This window comes from Anabrus simplex, chromosome 2 (genome assembly GCF_040414725.1).
Source record: "Anabrus simplex isolate iqAnaSimp1 chromosome 2, ASM4041472v1, whole genome shotgun sequence".
NCBI classification, from domain to species: domain Eukaryota; kingdom Metazoa; phylum Arthropoda; class Insecta; order Orthoptera; family Tettigoniidae; genus Anabrus; species Anabrus simplex.
The window spans coordinates 614,320,943-614,342,670 of NC_090266.1; the positions used below are offsets into that span (position 1 = coordinate 614,320,943).

Here is a 21,728-nt window from a genome sequence, read left to right on the forward strand (position 1 = left end):
GTGCCGTCTATATATAGTCAAGTCTTAGGTTAGTTGTTTTGCAAACTGACTTGAACGATGTTAGTGTCTGCAGTAGTGAATGCGAAGTGTTAGCAGGTATTATCAAGGCCATGTTTCGGCATAATTCTTATAGCTACGTGTTCCCATAATAGCATGGCACCCATGTTGGCATGAATGTGAGGGTTGTCCAACGTGGATGCTTAACTAATGGAGATTGATTATTACTGTTCAGCCACGCACGTTCAGGTTCGATGAGCTTTAGTTTCTTTATTTTCTTTCTTGACTTTTGATTTATTTTTCGGATGTCCGGTATCTTCTGATAGTGCCGTGTATGGACACTTAGCTGATTTACGTAGGATTTACGTCACGAATGCGGTTTCGATTCGTCAGCTTTTCAGACATTTTATTTTCAATTTTTCGTTCTTTCACTTTATATTAGGTGAGACATTGGTCTACCAATTACTTGTAGTTTGGTTTAGTCGGACAAGCGTAGGTAGACAGATTTGTAATGGTAGTCGTAGTTACTGAAAATGGAAAGATTTACTTTGATTTATTTTGTCGTTTGGACGCGTAATGTATTAAACTTAACATAACCGTTTATAACCTGAAATTTGGGTCTATAAGAATATTTTCAAGTGACTTATAACTTTTCTTTAACTTCAGTGTTTGGCATTTCTTCTAAATGTGTAATGAATAAATGTTTCCTGCATTTCATAGTTTTGTTCCTTCAGAACGACGTAACGTAAGATCCTCTCGGAACAAGTTGTTGTTGGTTCCTTCTGAACAGCTGTTTGGGTGCATGTTTCACCATCGGAATTATTCCATAACCTAAGGGTATCACGAGATGACAAAACATGGTGGAATTTTATTTTTAATTGTGACCATTGCTGTTAACTTGTAGTGAACACCATGCTTTCTAGTAATATTTCGCAACCTATCCAAAGCAACTGATAGTCAATTTGGTTCGATTAAGTGTCCATTCGGCGGGTGTTCCAATATGCGATAGGGTATCAGACTGGTGGATAACCTTAATTAAATGTAAATCTGGAATTCTACTTGTTCATGGTCAAATTTTCCACGGATCGTGTGGATTAATTCCCAGTTATCGTTTGGATCAATAGTGCCCGATTTTCAGGTTTTATTTTCGTTTCCTAGTTTTGACTGTCTACGAATTTCATGATATTTTTACGTTCCTCTGAAACAATCTTAAACTGTAATGAGAAGACAACATTCACGCAATGCATTGTGACTGCGTTAAAATATTATACATAATTAAGTGATTTGATGGATAATTTTTAGATATTTTCCATAGATAATTGAATAAAATTTAGTAAGCACATTTTTTCTCCTCATTTAAAGTAGTTAGGCTCTCTTCTGAACCCCCATCATTTGGTCAATATAGTGACAGAAGTAAACCCGCTACGACCCCAAGATCTACGAGTTCAATATTGCTCTATTGCAGGAGCTGTGGCAGACGACCAACGATGGAACGGTAAGTTCAAGGGTTCAGTAAGGTATTGAATATGTGGTCTGATAACGATGTACACCTACCAACCTGTCGAAAGAATTGAAGCAATGTCAGACATGTTATGGTACACGTTCCACTCATGCGTAATGGTGGTTGCATATAGAGCAAGGCGCATCTTGTCCCGTCTCGAGTTCGAATAATGCGCGCCTCTAGTATCCATGTAGGTGCACCTACAGTCGCCGTCAGTTTCTGGACTTAGCCTACTCACTCATATACTTACAACTGCATACAATGTCAGAATTTGTATTCTTTACAATTATTGTTATACTGTGTTAAAATAGATCTCTGTAGAAATGAACGCCCTAGTCTCTTGTTGACATGCATTTATGGAATGGAGAAGGTCCGTGGTTGGCTATTCGCATACTCGGCACAAACAACATTCAGGTCCGTATACATGTAGGCCTACCTCGTCTCAGACTGCCCATCTCTACAAGAGAGGAAGGCTTCCGTTCAACTTCATCTCCATAGTGAATTTAATTGAAGTATGTAGCTGATTTAGTTGGTTTAAAAATACATGAAGATTCTCAGGACCTCCTGTCCATACCACAAATATGACATCAACATACCTCCACCAAATCATAGGTTTGACGGGTGTCGAAGTAATAGCTTCCCTCTCAAAATGCCACAAAGAAATTAGCCACTGCCGGCGACATTGGACTTCCCATAGCCACCCCCATCCGTCTGATCGTAAAATTGCCCACCCCAAAAGAAATAGCTCGAAGTCATGCAGTGGTGAAATAGCTTACTAACGTCCTCAGAGAACAGATGCTCAATGAAACATGACCGAGTCAATCGGCGCTTTAATGAACAAGGACTCTACATCGAAACTCACCAGAAGTGCATTAGGTTGAAGGGTTATGGTTGACAACTTATTGACGAAGTACACGAGAGTCCCTAACGTATGATTCAGTACGTCCTATATGCGGCTGAACCAACTTGCTGAGGTATTTAGCCAAAGCATAAGTAGGAGAACCTATCGCACTAACAACTGGTCGAGGGGAGCGTCTATGGATTTTAAGAAATCCATATAATCTAGAAGGCACTGCGTCCCCCAGTCAGATATTTAACCTCCTCTGATTGATGTTTGTTGTTCAAAGGGGCCTAATATCGAGGTCATCGGCCCCTAATGGTACGAAATGAGACGAAATGAAATGACAACTTAAAAGTCCAAAATCCTCCACTGACCAGAATTCAAAGCGTGAGGACGAAGAATGGATGGATGGATGGATGGATGGATGGATGGATATGAATTTAAAACGATCAGTGGATCCGACCCACAGTGCCTCACGTGCACAAAACAATCATATTACTGACCAAGGGAATGCTGCTATAGCACGATGCTGAATCGATTATGCTTATAGTCGAAACGGGTCAAAAATCCCGGTCATCAGCCCCTCATAATGGTATTTATCGCTAGGAAAATAGAACCATGCTATATGTAATGTTGCGGTACTAATCAAAAGTAGCGGAGACTCGCGGTTTTCCACACATTATGGTACTATTCACAGGTAGTGTAATGCGCACGTGTAACACAGGTGTTTCGTACATTGCAGCGCTATTTGTAGGCAACGCAAACCTATGGCGTTCCTCACATAAGTGGACTAACCACAGGGACTCGCACTACTCCGTGGAATTCCTCACATAGTGGGAACTGAGCATAGGTAAGGCAGAACCACGGTGTCGCACATATAGGGGTACGAATCACAGGCACAGTAGGACCCACCTCCTGATTCACACACTGTCGCTACTGACAGACCTATTGCGTACTTAACATAGTGGTACTACGCGCAAGTAAATGCAACCCATGGTGTTTCCTGCGTGATGGTACTAATTACAAGTAGTTTCATGGTTCTAATTGGATCATCCCTTGGTCGCCTCTTACGACAGGCAGGGAATACCGTGGGTGAATTCTTCGTCTGCCTCCCCCACCCACAGGGGGTGTGTGTTTGGTCCGCGAGAGGTATTTTATTTCCCTCAAGTCCGCCAGCAAGCCGGTTAAGAACCCCTATCCGCCACCTGGGACGCGCCACGTGGGAGTATCACCTCTCCCCCTGCTACGCCAGCGTAGCAGGTCCGTGGTTAACCTCTTCAGAAATTGGGGATTGCCTCAAGAGCTTCACAGTGGCGTTGGACACGCGAGTGGTAGGGTCACGTGAGCTCAGTCTGTAAAATGGATCTAAAAGGTTCTGTCGCTTTCTGATTTCGCTGTTCTTGCTATATTAACTTATATACCATTTTTGATCATTTTTCTGTCATTCACATTACCTTCCCAATTGACATTTGGTCATTTGAGTTCACCCGCTACAATAACGTGTTTCTGTCCTTTCCCATATAGCTGATTATCTTATAAAATAATTCATCACCATCACTGCTACCCTTGCCAGGTCTGTACACTGCTGCAATTAGGTCAGCGTCCCGGTAACTGCGAGCGTAAGCTTGAATGTATTAAATACAGTAGAGACAATACGCGAGATATCGAGGGACAGCGATTAGAGCTCTGTCCAGCGGAGTGACGTGGAGTTACTGATTCTGTCATAAGAGCACGTGTATTTGTTTGTGATATTTTGGCGTTATTTATGTGTTTGCATTAAGTTGACGTAAGTAAATAGTAGCGTGTGTCATCTCCTGTCAATATGAGTGGAAAGATATGTGCAGCGTTTGGCTGCAATAACTATGAAGTGCAGAAGGATTCGCGGTCTACCGTTTCCCTCGAGACAAGAAAATGTAAGTAAATACTGTGTTTGCATATATATTCTTCCAGTTACACAGAGATTTTTATTGTACTTCCCAAACTTCTGACCTGCGCGATCCATATAACTGGCTTAAAATATAATAAGCTTATTTTATTGTATTAGTGCAGCAGTTAACCTTCAATACCGATGTGTTGGTGTGATCTGTGGGTTTTGATTTAATTCAGGAATTTTTTCCGAGGGTCATTGTTGGCAACAGTTGAAGTACGCTATCTATTCCATCTACTGCCCCTTTTATCACCTGTGGTTGGTAGAAATTATCCTGTCCCTTTCAGTTAAAGTTAATATTCAAAGCATGTCAAATTATAAAAAGGATACATCTGTTTCTGAATTGTGCTACACAGCCGATCCTCTTGTGGGGACGTAGACGAAGATTACACCCACGGTATCCCCCGCCTGTCGTAAAAGGACGCCTCACAAACTGCGGGGATATACAAAATATTATCCGCATCCGCAAAGGGTTATTCGCAGATACTGTAAATATTTAACTACAGTATATTACACCCAAGGTATTGAAACGAATAGATATGTTAACATAATACAATATGCCTGACACCTGGCAGCACAACCCCCACAGTCACAGGTTAATGAGGGATTTTCTCTTGATCTTGGTTCCTTCCTTCCATAAATGAGGGGAGAAGCCAGTTAGGCTTAGGTCAGATTCACGGCTCTATGGTCTCAAGGCTTTATACGTATCACCATTCTCCCATACCAATGTCAAGGGTTACTTAACCACAAGCAAAAATAATGGTATACCTGAGTGAAAATTAATAAATGTAATTATTTAGGAATTATCCGCACTGCCATACAGTTTGCATCCGCCAAGACACAAACTTCGCGGATATCCGCATCCGTGCAGGGCTCTACTCACAGATCGCGTCCCCACCCACAACTTGAAAAAGTAGGAATCCTTCTGTCAGAAACACTTCAGCATATTCATGACGTCGAACCTACCAGAGGGAAACCTATTTTAGGGGAGGGGTTGACAAATCAGACATGTATTGGGGGGATATACCAATATACCCCAAAATTCCCCTCGCTCCCCTAGGCACTTGCCTGCCTGAATGCATATTTATGTTACTTTGTGGTTCAACCAGTTGTCATTGAGACAGAAATCTAAGTTCTTCCGATTGGCTTAAAGACAGGCAGTCTCTCGTACGAACCCGGATGCTAGCAAAATTGTCGTTAACCTTTCCAAGAAATCTTTGGACTGGAACCAAACGGCAGTTCTAGCTAAGGGACTTAATTTCGCTGTTGCTCCCTCCCTCTAAAATTCCCACTGAAGAGGTAATTACTTCCGCTGAGGCAGCCATCCACAAACTACCTACGGATGAAGCTGAGGTAGTACGACAGAAATGTGTGAGACTGATAAGGCCTGCTGTTGTACTCGTGCCTAATTTAACAAGAGGCGAGAGGAGAGCTCTGAAAGAACGTGATGACCATAAACTGGCCATTCTCGTAGCTGATAAGGGTAATTGACGGTGGTAATGGACACTGACGAGTATAAGAAGAGGATCTTGGCTATTTTTCGAAGGAGAAGTTAATAGTCTTAGTGGATCTACAGCACAAATGTGACAAAATGAATTCAGACATGTGTTCGGAAACAATAGTGAGTGAAGAATGTGGTAGAAGAAATGCATAGAAACTCATAAAATACACCTGCTTTAAAGCAACACTGTTTAGGTTTTGACCAAAATCTGAGTCAATACATTGTTTGATTATGCGATATGGGGTGGTAAGTATTTTTACCAGAGAGCATTTAGGATTTTTTTCCCCACTGAGTGTGCACTGGTAAATATATTTACCACTTTGCTTACATGACTACTTTCCAGTGGTTGTCTTTTGATCGCATTACTGCGATATAGGCTGAACGAAAATTCCACTTTCCACTGTTTTTTTGCAAATAATAGGTGCAAAATGCAGATGGAAAGCAAGGAACAAGAAGTACATGTAATTATAAATGTCACACTGGCTCTGAAAATTGCACTAGAAACATGGGGTCATGGGGTATGTGATGAAATTGATGAGAGCCTCTTCTGAGAGGCCTTAGTTCGTAAACAGTAGACCCCCAATGACATGGCATTTAATCAAATAAGTAATATATTTTGTTCCCCAGGGTTTTGCCCTATAAAGGGTTAAATCCATATATATTTATATACTGCTAACTGAATACTTTCGCCTTCTGTAAGTCCTCGCTTATAAATCCCCTTGATCCCTGGAATGTCTTTCCTGGAGCCTGTTTCTGCCTTGGTGTACCTATACGTACACTTCCATTTTTCACTAAAATTCATATGACTGACTGTTATGTTTGGCATCATGTTAATCTTAGCTGACTTCCCCCCCCCCCCCCCCCTTGCCATTTTTGTTGTTGCTAAATTCAGTTTCCTAGCAAGTTCCTCTTATATTTTTATTTATCATTTTTCATTGATCGTAATTACTTTTTTTTAAACTCACCCATGCATCTCTAATCAAACGTATGGTATTGTCTAATAGTACTACTTTTTACAAACTTTCTTTCTATCAAATTTATTTTTAATTACATCAAAAAAAGTTTGTGATTACTTACACCATCTACCACTTCAGTTTTTGTATAGAGCTCATCTGCTTTTATCAACAACACATCTAAAGACATTGATAGAACAATATCACAGACATAGAACTAAGGCACATAGTTCTCCTTACAAACTATACGATTCAAAACAAGCCATCGTCTAAAATTAATTTCTAAGATCGTATAAGAATATCTTACAAGCCCTGATGTCAGCCACTACATGAGGCAGTCTATTCTTACATCCATAATTACCCTAAAATGTATATCATTATTATTATTTTCTATATACGCCCCTGACTCAGAGGAACTGAATACGATACAGATGGACAAAATTTATGTTTTTCCAAAATACACCTTAAGTGTTTGGATATAAATCCATTTTTCATAATTTGGGAAGCTAATATATCTTGTGACTGGTAAAACGTACATCAATTATCTTACATTCCTGCTGCATGTTTTCATATTAGTGAATATAACATGTTGGCCAGAATAGTGTAGGAAAGGGCATATGTAAAACATGTAACTAGAAGCTCTGAAGTCTATTTTCCGATATTTATATTATCAATTGCATTGAAAATGAGTACGTTATTAATATGCAAAACGAGCACACTGTTTCGCCTTTCTTGGTACTTGGTAGGCCAATGATAATTTGGACAAAATCTTTCAAAGTTAACCACAAAATATGCAATCTACATTCACAAAACAATCAAAATATTCAAAAATATACATTGTTGTCTTATTTAAATCAGGGAAACCTAGCATCTCGCTTAAAATGAGCTTTATTTTACGGTCAACACAATGCTTACACGAGTGAAGTTCAAGTAACGCTCTCTGGTAAACATATGTACCACTTCCCGAAGCGGAACGATTCAAACAGCCGTGAAGCGCGAGTTTCGGAACCTCCAGAGGCACAACAGAAATGATCTCTGTGCTAGACAACTCCAGGAAAAATGCAGAGAGCAACAGCAGCCTCTGTGTTTAGTTTTCTATGATCTGGAAAAAGCCTTTGATTCAGTACCAAGATCTGCTATGTGGAAAGTATTGAGACATTTTGGATGTCCTGAATGTTTTGTGAAATTGGTTCAAGCTCGTCATGATGGCATGTCTGGACAGGTTCTTCATGGTAACTAGTATCAGATTCGTTCCCCATCACTCATGGATCGAAACAAGGCTGTGTGCTTGCTCCTACACTCTTTACACTGTACATGGCTGCCATGCTAACTTAGGCATGGAGATTAAATTTCGTTTTGATGGAGGCCTTTTCAATCTGGCAAGACTTCGGTCACAAAGACGTACTCAGGTTACCCAGGTGACAGAACTGTAGTATGCCAATGACACCGCATCTCCTGCTCTAACCACCTGCAGAACTACAACAGTCGGTCAACTGGTTTAAAACTGCACGTGATTGCTTCGGTCTTGCCATTAATGTGAAAAAAAAAAAAAAGAAAAAAAAAAAGGTACTTGCACAACCTGCCTCAGGATTAGCTCTTCTTGAGTTCAGTATGTCCATCTTAGACACAACTCTGGAGCAGGTTGATCACTTTTCATATCTGGGAAGTATCTTTTCTAAACGGTATACCTGCGAACAAGATGTTGATAAACGAACTGGGGCTGTTCATGCAGCATTCGGACAGTTAATGCAGTCTCTTCATGAATAACAACCTAAAACTGCATACCAAACTCATGGTGTACAAAGCCGTTGTCATTTCCACGCTACTGTATGGCTGTGAAACTTGGGACACACTTATCGTCGTGATATCAAAAAACTTGAGCGCTTCCAAGAAAAAATTAGATACATCTTGATTATTAAGTGGGAAGAATTATGTGACCAACACTGCAGTTCTCGACGAAGTTCAGCTAAATAGCAATGAGGTAACAATTTAGGCCATGTTCACCACATGAGTGATACCAGGCTTTCTCGCCAAATTCCTTATGGCGAACTTTGCTCCAGCGGTAGACCTCATGGAGTCCCTCTGAAGCGTTTAAGGACCAGCTGAAACACATCACAAAGACAACTGGTTTTTGTACATACATGGGAAGAATGTGCTGTGGACCGTTCACTGTGGAGGAACACTACATTACATCCACTGCTGTCAACTTGTTTCAAAGAGAACGCCGCAGACATCAAGAGGCCAAGCGACAAGCAAGAAAACTCCGTCAATTACAACCCCGCCCTCCTGCATCCATTCAGTGTGATTTTTGTGGGCGTATGTTTCATGGCAGTCATCGCAAACACATCCACAAACTAAGATGAACTGCTCACTTTATGCAGAAAGAGGTTATATATACTCGGATCGAGTTACCACCGACGGTTATCTTGGCCCACAGTTTGCATCATGCGTAGCAGTTAACTGTTGAAATACGGTACATTACAGTGACACAACTGTCAAGCCCACTTCCACATCAGTCTATCCTACACTGTAAATGAAGCTTAACTGTGCTACCATCTCTCATTAAATCGACTAACTTCTAGAATGAAAAGAAACTTTATGATCAATATAATTGTTACAACAAAGAACTGAAAAATCCAAAATATGGGAGTTATCAGTTTTTACCCCCTAGGTCTTCATACACTCACTAGTTATAAGTTTACTGTACTAACATACAACAGCAGATTTATTAAATCAGTTGTTAGCAGAGCATATATATGTTCATTTTCATGCAGTAATGAAATAAGACTTATTCTCCCCTTCAAGTATAACTTAACCTCAATAGAGCAGCCACCTCTTCTAACAGCCATTTTCTCATAGAACGACTTGTGACAGATTAAAACAAGAAGTTTTCCTGTAATTATACCTAAGGACATAAAATGGTCAAGTTCCAGAATAACATTCGTTGTACTTTCTTTTTTTTTTTTACAATTATTTCGCCTTACAGCATCTGGCTCCTTAATTGAATGATCAGTATTGAGGCCTTCAGTTCAGAGGTTTCGAGGTTCGATTCCCGGACAGGTCGGGATTTTAATTGCGCCTGGTTAATTCCTTTGATTGATTGAATGTTTGTGTTTGTCCTAACACACTCATCCTCATATTCACACAAAACAGTATACAACCAAGTACCACAGAAACATGAAACAGTGAATATATCCCTCCACATAGGTTTGATTCGGGAAGGGCATCTGGTTGTAAAGCAGGGCCAAATCCACATGTGTGACCCAGTTCACACCCGCGACCTCAGCAGGATATGAGAAAAGCGGCAGAAGAAAAGATTTTGTCATGACTGCAACAACAGCAAATAAGCCAGGCTGAGTGGCTCAGACAGCAAAGCACTGGCCCAAGTTGGCAGATTCAATCTCGGCTGAAGTCCGGTGATTTGTGTTGGTAGTTTTACTGGCATGCAAAAGAACTCCCATGGGACAAAATGCCAGCAACTGTGTGTTCAAGGACTGTAAAAGTAGTTTGTTGTATGTAAAACAAGTAGTAGTAATAAATGAAACAACATTACCCATATATCTGGTTGTAGAACTTCATTTTTAATACATGAAAGGTCAATCGGAGATTTCCATCTTGAATGTGGCAAAAACACATACATTTTGATCCAGTTACATCCACAGGTCTTAAGATTCGCACATTCATTCCAATTACAATGTAGATTTTTCTTTTTCAATAAGGTAAAATATAAAACTTGTGTGATATAAACAAGAATTTACTCCATAACTGTGTGTTTATAAGGTCTGTGATCCACATTAATATTCTGTTACAATTTACAAGGTAAAAAGATAATTCTCTGCTAACTTCTAATACTCTTATTTCTTAATATCAGATTAATTACTTGAAATTATTCAATAACACTTCTATATAGAGTGCCATATGATCTGCCTGTTTCTATTTCTTGTTGAAAGCAGTATTTCTGCAACTGTCCTTTGAACAAGCCAAAGCAAAATAAGTAGCTTCCACTGCGATGCCTGTAGCAGTATCAAAGCTAATGAGGTATGGGTGGAATTGAGTAATGCCATACAGAGCACAACTAATGTCTTGATGTTACGGAAGGTGCTACTCATTGAGCCACTCATGGTGAAATAGTACTTTCTGGTTCAGCAATGAAAGCAACGTCACACTACTATTTTTGCAATTTCCCTACAACTGCATAATACTTGGTGGTGCTGTTTGAGTATCCAACCAGCCTCTGGCCTGAAAACTTGAGAGTATGTAGTGTCAGAAAATTCAAAAAAATATACCATGTTGCTTGACAATTTTCTCGCTGCTTAAAGCTCTCGTAACCAATGAAAGAAATGATCAATAACACTAGCTAAAGAAAGAAAGAAAGAAAGAAGACAGCACAATGTTCATAATATTATTTTGTACCCGTGCAACTGTCAGCCCCGTCGCAGTCCCCTTCGGTACTTCCTGGAATGAACGAGTCAGGACGGGAAATGACTGACCTGAGGGCATGAGATGACCCCTTGCTTCTATTGTGCTCTTCGCCTGGTGTTTCTGTGGAGTTTATGGAAGGCAAAACGAGAATATTCTCTTTCTGGCCTCACCCTGAAGTTTACAATACTTCAGCACCAGGCATATTGAAGCAGGGTCGCCGCAAACAAAGTGTTGCCGTGTTGGATTGTTGAGAGATTGTCATTGTGGTGAACTGTTGGACTAGTGTGTCGGAGAGTAATGTTGAAATGTTGTCATTGTTGATGGTCGTACTGTGTCACTGTCGAGTGATATGTGTTGAGTAGTTCAGTGTGTGGAGCAGTTATGTTGATTATGAGTTAACTGTATTGAGTTGATTGTGTGAGTTATTGGCCTTGCCTAGAGACAAGCTGAGTGTACAGCAGTCATGTGATTGTGTGAATTATCGGCTTTGTTTGAAGTCAAGCCAGGTGGACAGTCGTCATGCTGCGTAATAGACAACAGACTTTTGTTCGAACCTAACCATAGGGAACTGCTCAGTAAAGAGACTGGTGCATGTGTAGCAAAGTCAAAGAAGAGGCCTGACATCAATATTTTAGTGAAGGGTCACCCGCTCCAGCTAAAGTGTGCCCTGCTGCAAGGATAGGATACTTTGTGAATAGCACCTAATTAGTAAACTATTGTCATTAATTTTCAATTATAATTGTAAGAGTGTACTAATCATGTCATCCTACAATAAATTAGTCCAATAAAACTGTCAAGTGATTTATTCATAGCAATATGTTCCAGAAATAAGGCCAAATGATCTAGCTGAAGATAACAAAGTACTTCCAGTTTATCCTTCATTACAGACTCTTATCTCGAAATGTTCAAGCATTGTCAGTAAAATCCTTGACCTCATTATGGACCGGTTTAAAAATGTGATTTACATGGCAAACTTGAAGTTGTCATTTTTGGATGAATGCATTTCAGCCTGGAAAAAGAAAAAAAAAGAAAAAACTTAATAAAATAAGAACAGAAATAACAGGAGGAATGACATCTATAGGCAGTAAATTTTAAAAAAAAATTCACAATAACTTGAAGTTGTCATTTTCGGATGAATGCATTTCAGCCTGGAAAAAGAAAAAAAAACTTAATAAAATACGAACAGAAATAACATCTATAGGCAGTAAATAAAAAAAAAAAAATTCACAATAAAAGATTTCTTTTAAAAGATGGAAACACGTTACTACTGATAGTATTCCTATGTTGTTAAATGATGAAAAAGGCTAAATGAAATCTTATGGGCACAATGCTACTCTGTAATTACCATTAGAGTAACAGACGCAATACGAACAGCTTTTAATAGTGTATATTTTCCTGTGTGAGGTTTTTCAGTGGTTTCATAACCAAGTTCACATTATTTGTACATAGCTATATGAGTTGGAAAAATCGCCATGACTAATGTTTTTGCTTGTGTGAATCAGGTTTTCTAAAGATTGTGAAGAGGTGGCCTATCTCTGAAATAAGAAATTAAATTGAAAATATTGCTTCTCTCTCTCTGTGATAACACCTCATCACAAATTTTAGAAATGAACTAGATACACACAATCAGAAAACAAATTTGTTCCCAAGGACAACACTGGTTACAAGGCACTAATTCGAGAAGTTCTTCATGATGAATTTTGCTAGGTCTGATTGGCAAGTTTGAATGTTTGCCCTTGAAACGAGTTTGTTTTTTATATTTGATAGAATGGCTAACTAAAATAATAATTTCACTGCAAACATCTACTCAGTGTTATCTTTTTGTTCAGGAAGATTTTAAGCTCAAACAAAATTAAACTCACATTTCAACAAATCTGGCTGAAGATGGCCAAATATGACAGGCCGAAACATGTCCTGATGTTTTAAAATAATTTTTAATACAGCAAAACAGGTATTGAATATGTGGACCCATTCTTTCATGAGAATTGAATTTATGTATATATTATAGTATAGCATCACCTTGCAGGTGATAACATCAAATTATCCTGTTCAACTTGTAAGGCAGACCCTCCGATGAGGGTGGGCGGCATCTGCCATGTGTAGGTAACTGCGTGTTATTGTAGTGGAGGAGAGTGTTATGTGTGGTGTGGGAGTTGCAGGGATGTTTGGGACAGCACAAACACCCAGCCCCCGGGCCATTGGAATTAAGTCTTGTGAATAATGACTTAATGTACTAAAACTTAATGTGTAGTTTTAAAACGTTTTTAATTTGTTCTTTTAACGTGTGTCTTTTTAATGACACTCACTTTTTTAAAGTGTACAGCTTAATTTTGATAGCAGCTGGCTAATGGACAAGTTATAAGTATATCTTTGTAATATCTCTGAAAGATCTGAGGCATACTTGGACCATCCGATGAAACCCAAGAGATGGTAGCAGTTCCACTTCTCCTCCTCTGAAGAAACATGATAAAGTTACCTGGAACAGATCATGACTCCTTCCAAAAGTCATCATTCACTTTATCACTTGTGACATTTGCAACTACACTCTTAGGCTGGCTTAAAAAGAAAAAGTTCTGATTGCTATTCATGAACATATTTGGAGGAGCTGCTACAACAAACACCAAAAAAGTGAAGCCTTGCATACAATGTGTTAAATTCAACTTACCATTTTAAGAGGAAGAACATGAGGCAATATGGAACCAATATGAAATTGCTAAACACTTGCTCACTACACCACAATTCAAATGTACTGTTCTCACATTATATCTCTGTCACTGCATAATCGTTGCATTTCTGAGAAAGTGAAAGGTCCCTGAGTCTCAAAGTGTGGAGAAATGTCATATGAATAGGAATAGAAGCGCTGACAGCAACAGGACCTATCACTTTCTTAGAAATGCAATGATCACGCAGTGGCAGAGATATGAGGGGACAGTAAACAAGCATTAAAAAAGTGAAAATAATGTACCATGATCACACTAACTCCTAACAATTTTGCCAACTTCAATTATATGCAATTACAGAGGAAAACTTACTTTTTCCATGACGATGTGCAATCTTCATGACTAAACTAAACTAGATACAATCTTGCCACTCTTTCCAGACCACTGACCTCGGTATTTACTATAAAACCTAAGAAAACATTAAAATTAACCTGTATTTGCCACTTCCTACCTTTACCAGTTAATGCCTCATATTATCTTCAAAATTGAGCTTTGCTTACAGATGAGCATAGGGTTTTTTTTCTTATGAGTATGCAAGCAACATATAAAAGGAAGTAATATTGTGAATATAAACTATGGGTTTCTGATTGTCTATCCATTCCAACTGCATCACTTACTAGAATGTCTTTGCTGACGGTGATTGTTATTTTAAAGGGTCTATCATCAAAGTCATCAGCCCAATATCTGTTAATCTTTTTACATTATAGTACTTCTTAGAATGACAGCAGAAAGAGAAAAAAGGAAAAACATGTAAACATGTGTATTACAAGATATTTTGGGGGTCCACTGTTGCTCACGTCCACAGGTATTACCTACCATTACCCTGCACGTGTCCCCCGGGTGGTGCTAAGAGAGCAACTACGATCAAGATGAGACCGCACTGTCATAAACGACCTCTCGGTCATGATAACCTATATTTGTCGAACAGTCCTTCTAAGGACTATGAATTTCAAACACGGAAGATCGGCCCACAGATCAACATCTGCCAGTTTAACATCGAAGGCATTAGTAGAGCCAAGAGTGAGTATTTATCAAGCATTTTACAGAGGCACTCAGTTGACATTGTCGTACTACAGGAAACACACACAGAGAACACTCAACAGTTATTGGCAAGGGGAAAGATACCAGGATTTAAAATGACAGCAGCTCATGACCATGCTCTATATGGAATTGCTATTTACATTAGAAATAACATTTCATCGCTGCCGGGACAAAACCTCCTATGTGAAATATTTTAGCTTCGGACTTTGGCCGGTAAGATTCTGTCGTCTAAGGTGCAATATTGTGTGACTACTGTCAAGGCATTCTCGCTCTTCATAATGTATGTGCTGCGGGTCAGTATATCTCTAGAAATATTTTCACATAGGAGGTTTTGTCCCGGCAATGACGATTTGCAACTACAGTACCCTACCAGTAAGCAATCATCCAACCTATTTCTCCACCTCAGTACAAATAGAAGACATTATGGTAACGAATATTTATAAGCCACCCAATGAAACATGGCCTGATCCCATTCCCATAATACCCTCTCATAATAACATCATCCTTGGAAATTTCAACAGCCACCATACATCTTGGGGCTATAAGCAAGATGATGAAAATGGAGCTAAGGTCTCAGAATGGGCTGAAGTAAACAACCTTGCACTGATATATGACCCCAAAGATAAGGGTACATTTCACTCTGACCGTTGGAAATGCGACTACACATCAGACCTTTGCTTTGTCTCGCACAGTTTTATGTCACCATCTTGCCATGTTAGGAGACAAGTGCTCAATAACTTCCCGCACAGCCAGCATAGACCCATAATCTACCAAATAGGAATTCAGATCCCAGTTATACAATCTACACCCAGACTTCGCTGGAACTTTCAGAAAGCAGACTGGGTTGCTTATGCCAAGACTACTGATGCCAGCATCAGATGGATTAAATCTGTCCCAGAGAACTACATGAGGTTTGTTGGCTTAATAAAATCAGCAGCAAAAACATGTATTCCTAGAGGATTATGTGAAGACTATGTACCGGGATGGAGTGAAAAGTCCAGCAGACTGAGTAAGGAATTTGAAGAAAATAGCAGTCACGAGAAAGCAACAGATTTACTACAATCACTTGATCTTGTTAGAAAAGAGAAGTGGGTAAGGACTGTAAAAGACATGAATTTCACCCATTCTAGCAGAAAAGCATAGTCACTTATTTGGAAATTAGATTCCACATCCATACCACCAAAGCAACATTCCCCAATCAAGGTAGAAGCAATAGCAAATCACCTCGTTTCCACCTCTAAAACAACAAGGAATAAACTGACCACGAAATGGGTTAAAACTGAGCTTAAACAGGCAAAACAAGAAACACAACTGAACGCGACCTATTCACAACCTTTCACATCACAAGAGGTTGATGAACAATTAAAATCACTCCGAAATGGCAAAGCTGCAGGACTAGATGGAATCTACCCAGAACTACTAAAAAGCTGTGGTCCAGCTACAAGAAGATGGCTCGCTGCGTTCTTCAGCTCCATACTTCAGTCAGGAAGACTTTCCCCCAATCTTCAAGAAGTCAAAAATTATTGCCCTTTTGAAACTAGGAAAGGATCCAACTCTCCCACAAAGCTATCGACCAATAGCTCTACTCTGCGTCACCTACAAGTTATTAGAAAGACTGATACTAAACCGAATAGCACCAGCCATCGAAGCATTCCTTCCAGGTGAGCAAGCAGGATTTCGACCCGGCTGTGACTGCAGCGACCAAGTACTGTCCTTGACCATATATCTGGAGGTTGGTTTTGAGAAGAAAATGAAGAGCGCCTCTGTCTTCTTAGATCTTACAGCTGCATATGACACAGTCTGGAGGGAAGGTCTTATGCTTAAACTGATTAAAACTGTTCCTAACTTGAAAATTACTACACTAATTGACAGAATGTTAAGCAACCGACTATTTCAAGTTCACTCAGAACACAACAGAACCAAATTCCACAAAGTCAACAATGGTCTGCCTTAAGGGTCGGTTCTATCTCCTACTCTCTTCAACTTATACATCCACGACCTGCCTGAAACAGTGTCCCGAAAGTTCATATATGCGGACGATATTTGCCTTACAATTCAACGACCCAACTTCACAGAAGCTGAAACAGTTCTTAACCGAGACCTTGAACTGTTGGACGACTACTTTCAAAGATGGTATCTTCATCCCAACCCACAGAAAACAGTGACATCTACATTCCATCTGAACAATGCAGAAGCAAACTACCATCCAAGGGTATTCTTCAAGGGTCATGAACTACAATATTGTGCCAATCCCAGTCACTTAGGAGTAACACTGGACAGGTCTCTTACGTACAAAAATCACCTACAGAAAACCGCCAACAAACTAAAAAGTCATAATAACATTCTCCAACGACTGGCTGGAACTTCTTGGGGAGTGGATGGAAACACATTAAGGACATCTCTGGCCTTGGTCTATTCTGCAGCAGAATACTGCGCTGGTGTCTGGCTTAACAGTGCTCACACACAGCTAGTAGATTCACAACTTCATCAAACCATGCGGATCATAACTGGTACACTTCGTGCTACACCGACCCCTTTTTCAGCTATGGACTAGAATGCTGAAGAATGAACATCTACCTGTTCATGAGGATATCAGACAGAAATTTACACGTCTTAAATCTCGCCAGCCTGCTTGGAAGACTGCCGTGAAGATAACATCCAGCGAGTTCAACCCCACCTTTAAATGGTTAACAGAATGGTCTTTATCCCCACCTCGGGCAATAGTGGATATTAATAACCCATCCACAAAACTGGCAGGCTTCAATCTGCCACACTGCACCTGGAGTAGACTAAATCGCATGAGATGTGGAGTAGGTCGAACAGTATCTACTTTACACACCTGGGGCTGGTCAGTTTCTCTATATTGTGATTGTGGGGAGGTTCGACAAACAATGAAACATGTAGTGCAGGAATGTCCACTGCGTGCTTTCACTGGCACCATGGAAGACCTCAACTCAGCAACACCCGAAGCAGTGAAGTGGGTGGCGGGTTTGGACATTCACATTTAGTGAGATGTACATCACTCGCACTCAATGTGTATATACGAACTGTCAAGAGTTGATAGGTAGATAGTGATGTAAATATATTGTGTTTTCTTCTTGTTCTTTCAAACTTGGAAATTGCTTTCTTTGACTGTATAGATATAATTTGTAATTACTTTGTACTCATCTTTCACTGGTTGTGTAAATAGTTTATAGGCTGTCATTAGTCATCATACGCCAAATAAATAAACAAGATATTTTGCCTAAACAACACTATATGCTGTCAGTCCTTGACAGTCAGTACAATGCAGTATTATATGTACAGAAACTCTGATCAATTTGAGTGTTCTAGGACTGGTACACTGTTTCATACCAGCACACCAAGAAAATCAAATCCTGACACACTAGATATGTTGTTTATTTTTACACATAAAATATTAAATTTTTTTAATACACATAAACTATTACAATTTTTAACTGACAAATAGTGTCTGTGAGTAAATAAAATATCCTTCATTCTAACATGATTTGATGATAATTTTTAAAACTTCACGTTTTTCCTTCCCCGAGAAGCATATACTGTATGGTTTTTCAAAGTTCTTGCTCCATTTAGTGTTTTATACTGCAAGATCCAACCTCTTTATTGATAAGTTAACATCCAGAATACAATGCCAAAGACAGTGTTACAAGACATAATTATTCTAGGCAACACAAACAGTCATATTTAATTATATTTGTAGAAATTATACATTTGGAATGCCTATCAATGTTAACTAGGAATAGTCCACAGTTGAAATTGCAAAAAAAATAATAAGTGATGTCTAATAGGAAGCAGGCTGTTCAAAACAATTGTTTAGCTAAAATTATTATGTAGTGTACCTGTCAGGGGCATGATCAAAGGACTATCAAATACATGGGATAATTCAAGTCATTTTCCTTGAGAGAAATGCTGGCCCCACAGAGTATCAGTAGCGTGCCTGCCTCTTACCCGGAGGCTCTGGGTTCTATGCCCAGCCAGGCCAGGGATTTTTATCTGGATCTGAGGGCTGGTTCGAGGTTCACTCAGCTAAAGTGATTACAATTTTGAAGCTATCTGAGGGTGAGATAGCAGCCCCGGTCTAGAAAGCCAAGAATAATGGCTGAGAATATTTGTGGAGCTGACCACAGAACATGCCGTAATCTGCAGGCCTTCGGGCTTAGCAGCGGTCACTTGGTAGGCCATGGCCCATAGGGGATGTTGCGCCATGGAGTTTGGTTTGTTTCCTTGAGAGAAATCCACTGGGGTTTGAAGTATGGAGTTCCAGTATGCATCACCAAGGCCACACCTTGGAGCAGGACAATGAGATACCAAAACAGATCTGGGAAATACCCTGGCACGGGGAAGAATGGAGCAGTTGTTTGAACCAAAAAGTGGGCACCCAGGCAGCAGAGGGGGGGGGGGGGGGGGGGGGGGGGGGGCATTATATCTAGTGAACCAACCAGCATGAACAAATGCGATTTCCATGTTTGTATTTACGTTATCTTCTCACTGCGTCATAGGGCATAAATTTGGAAAGCTAAGGGAGTGATATCCAAATTTAAAAGGATCATTTACCTGTTATTTCATACTAAAAATGGTGATGTTATGTATTTATAAGTTATCTACAAATGGAAACTTTCCATCCAGCCATCTGTTAACCATCAGGGGAGCACTTCAAGACGGGGATTCACCTAGAAGAAAAATGATGCCATACTTGCTATATCAATACCCCGTGGATAAGCCTCCGTGGCTCAGGCGAGATATGTGCTGGACAAAGCGGAGGCGGGACAGGTTTTTCTCCGGGTATTCCGGTTTTGCCTGTCATCTTTTATTCCAGCAACACTCTCCAATATCATTTTTCATTTCATCTGTCAGTCATTAATCATTGCTCCAAAGGAGTGCCACAGGCCTCGCCAGCTGGCACAATTCCTGTCCTTGCCACAAGATGGGGGCTTCATTCATTCCATCCCTGACCCAGTCAATGACTGGAAAACAGGTTGTAGGCTTTAATTTTCACCCCGTGGATAGGGGTAATCCATGTTAGTGGTGGGGGCGGCTCCTCTAAAACAAAACCATTTTCTTATAGTTCTTATAAAAAGAAATGGTTCCCCCACCCAAGACGCTTGTAACTTACACCTCATTCGTGGCACACATGGTGGTTGTTTGGTGAACATTTTCTTTGTGATATTCACTGTGTGGACATTGTAGGGAGGAAATTCTATTTCAATGATACAGAATCCCTCGCATCAATATGGAAGAAATCATGTGTGTGAAAGAATATGACTAACTTTTTCATGTAGCAAAAAAGAAATCTTCTTCTCTCATGATGAAAAATGTGGTAGACAGACGAAGTCCTTGAACTGTGATCAATACAGAACAGGTGAACATAGGGATAGATACAGGACATGTAATTCAGTAAATATCGAAGAGGATATCTGCACAATTAACTCTGTGCCTAATTAAACTGTGAGAGTTACCCATAAAAGAGACTGCACCATGATAAACTAGAACAGTCAGATCATCAGAAACTTATTAACAATTTCAATGAAATAAAGCAGGAATGAATGCACAGGATTTTTAATCTGAGTACCAGAGTTCGGAAAAATGTGTTGGGAAGAATCCTCATTGCGTAAATTATGTGTTGGATGGTAATAGTCAGAATGGTAAATAACTGTCTTCCTTGTAACAGACACTATAAAGCTGAGGCCGAGATATTAGGACCATGGACATTTGTGCTGTGAATGAGATATGGAACCCGCACTACATGGAGACCAACCTGGCTGAGATGGTGGGATAAATCTAATATGGACCTCTCGAGACTCGAGCGGAGACACACAGAAGGATTAAGGTTGAGTACTACCCATATTTCATCTGCACGATTGACATGACCCTGTACCATGGCAGATAAATTTAATAAACTGTAAATCAGGGCCTCTCAGAGTGCATGCACTGTGCAAAAGATGACTTTGCTTGGTTGACCAGAGTGCAGACCCCCACTCGTCGATTTGGAGCAATAGCGCTGTCTCTCTCTTTCCCCATGCCTGTCTCGCTCACTCCGCCTGTCTCCCTCTTCCTCACTTGCTCCGTAGCGCTCCAAATCCGAGCCGAGTTGAGCCGAGTAGCTCAGAGACGAAGTGCTGGTCCGAGCCGAGCCAAATGGGACCGATGCACTGTCCACAGGAACTCTGCGCCTCAATTTGCATGCGTGAGATTTTGGGCATTTGAGAGGTCCTGTTGTAGATACTAAATGACAGGCCTGAGATTAAATGTGCCTACAACACAGCTTACAGTGTAACTTAAGTAGCAGTCTGAGTAGGTAGAACTTCTGCAAATGTGTGTGTTTATTTTGTGGGAGGAGCTTTTTTGCTTTGGGTATTTCATCTCATAAAATTGCAGCTAGATTTATAATTTTGTGATTGTGAGTGCTTGTAGTCTGGCAGTATTTAGTTACTGGGAGCATGATTATAGTAGCATGTTGCTCATTGTCATCGTGAACATACGTTAGGGCATGTTTTTGAGAGGATATGGGACCAAGGCTCAAACATATGACCACCCTTTCTAGCTACGTGAACAATATTTGTTTCACCCTACTTGTATTATAAAGATCATCCTTAAAGACAGAATTAAGTTACTGTGAAGTAAAAGGAATAACGTTGTCCTGTTATGTAGCAAGCTTTGAAGCCAGGATTCTAGTGTGGAGCATTATGGAGTATATGATGGAGTGCATAATGGATTTAAATGTGAAATGCTACACGTATAGTAGCCGATATGAAATAAAGAGGTATTGAATTGTGTGATATAAGGAACATTAGTTTCCTTTTGCTC

General features: G+C 40.0%; 1 protein-coding gene across 2 annotated transcripts in view; it reads right to left on the reverse strand.

Moving 5' to 3' along the window:
• LOC136864264 (N-fatty-acyl-amino acid synthase/hydrolase PM20D1) overlaps positions 1 to 21,728 on the reverse strand; it is a 372,268-nt gene that overhangs the window by 338,364 nt on the left and 12,176 nt on the right. Inside the window, exon 2 of one of the 2 annotated variants that reach the window (XR_010859289.2) lies at positions 11,928 to 12,151. The exons of the other annotated variant lie outside the window; for it this stretch is intronic. The gene's annotated coding sequence lies outside the window, so the exon portion shown is untranslated. Of the gene's footprint in view, positions 1 to 11,927; positions 12,152 to 21,728 lie in introns of those variants that run through there. 2 annotated transcript variants of the gene reach the window in all.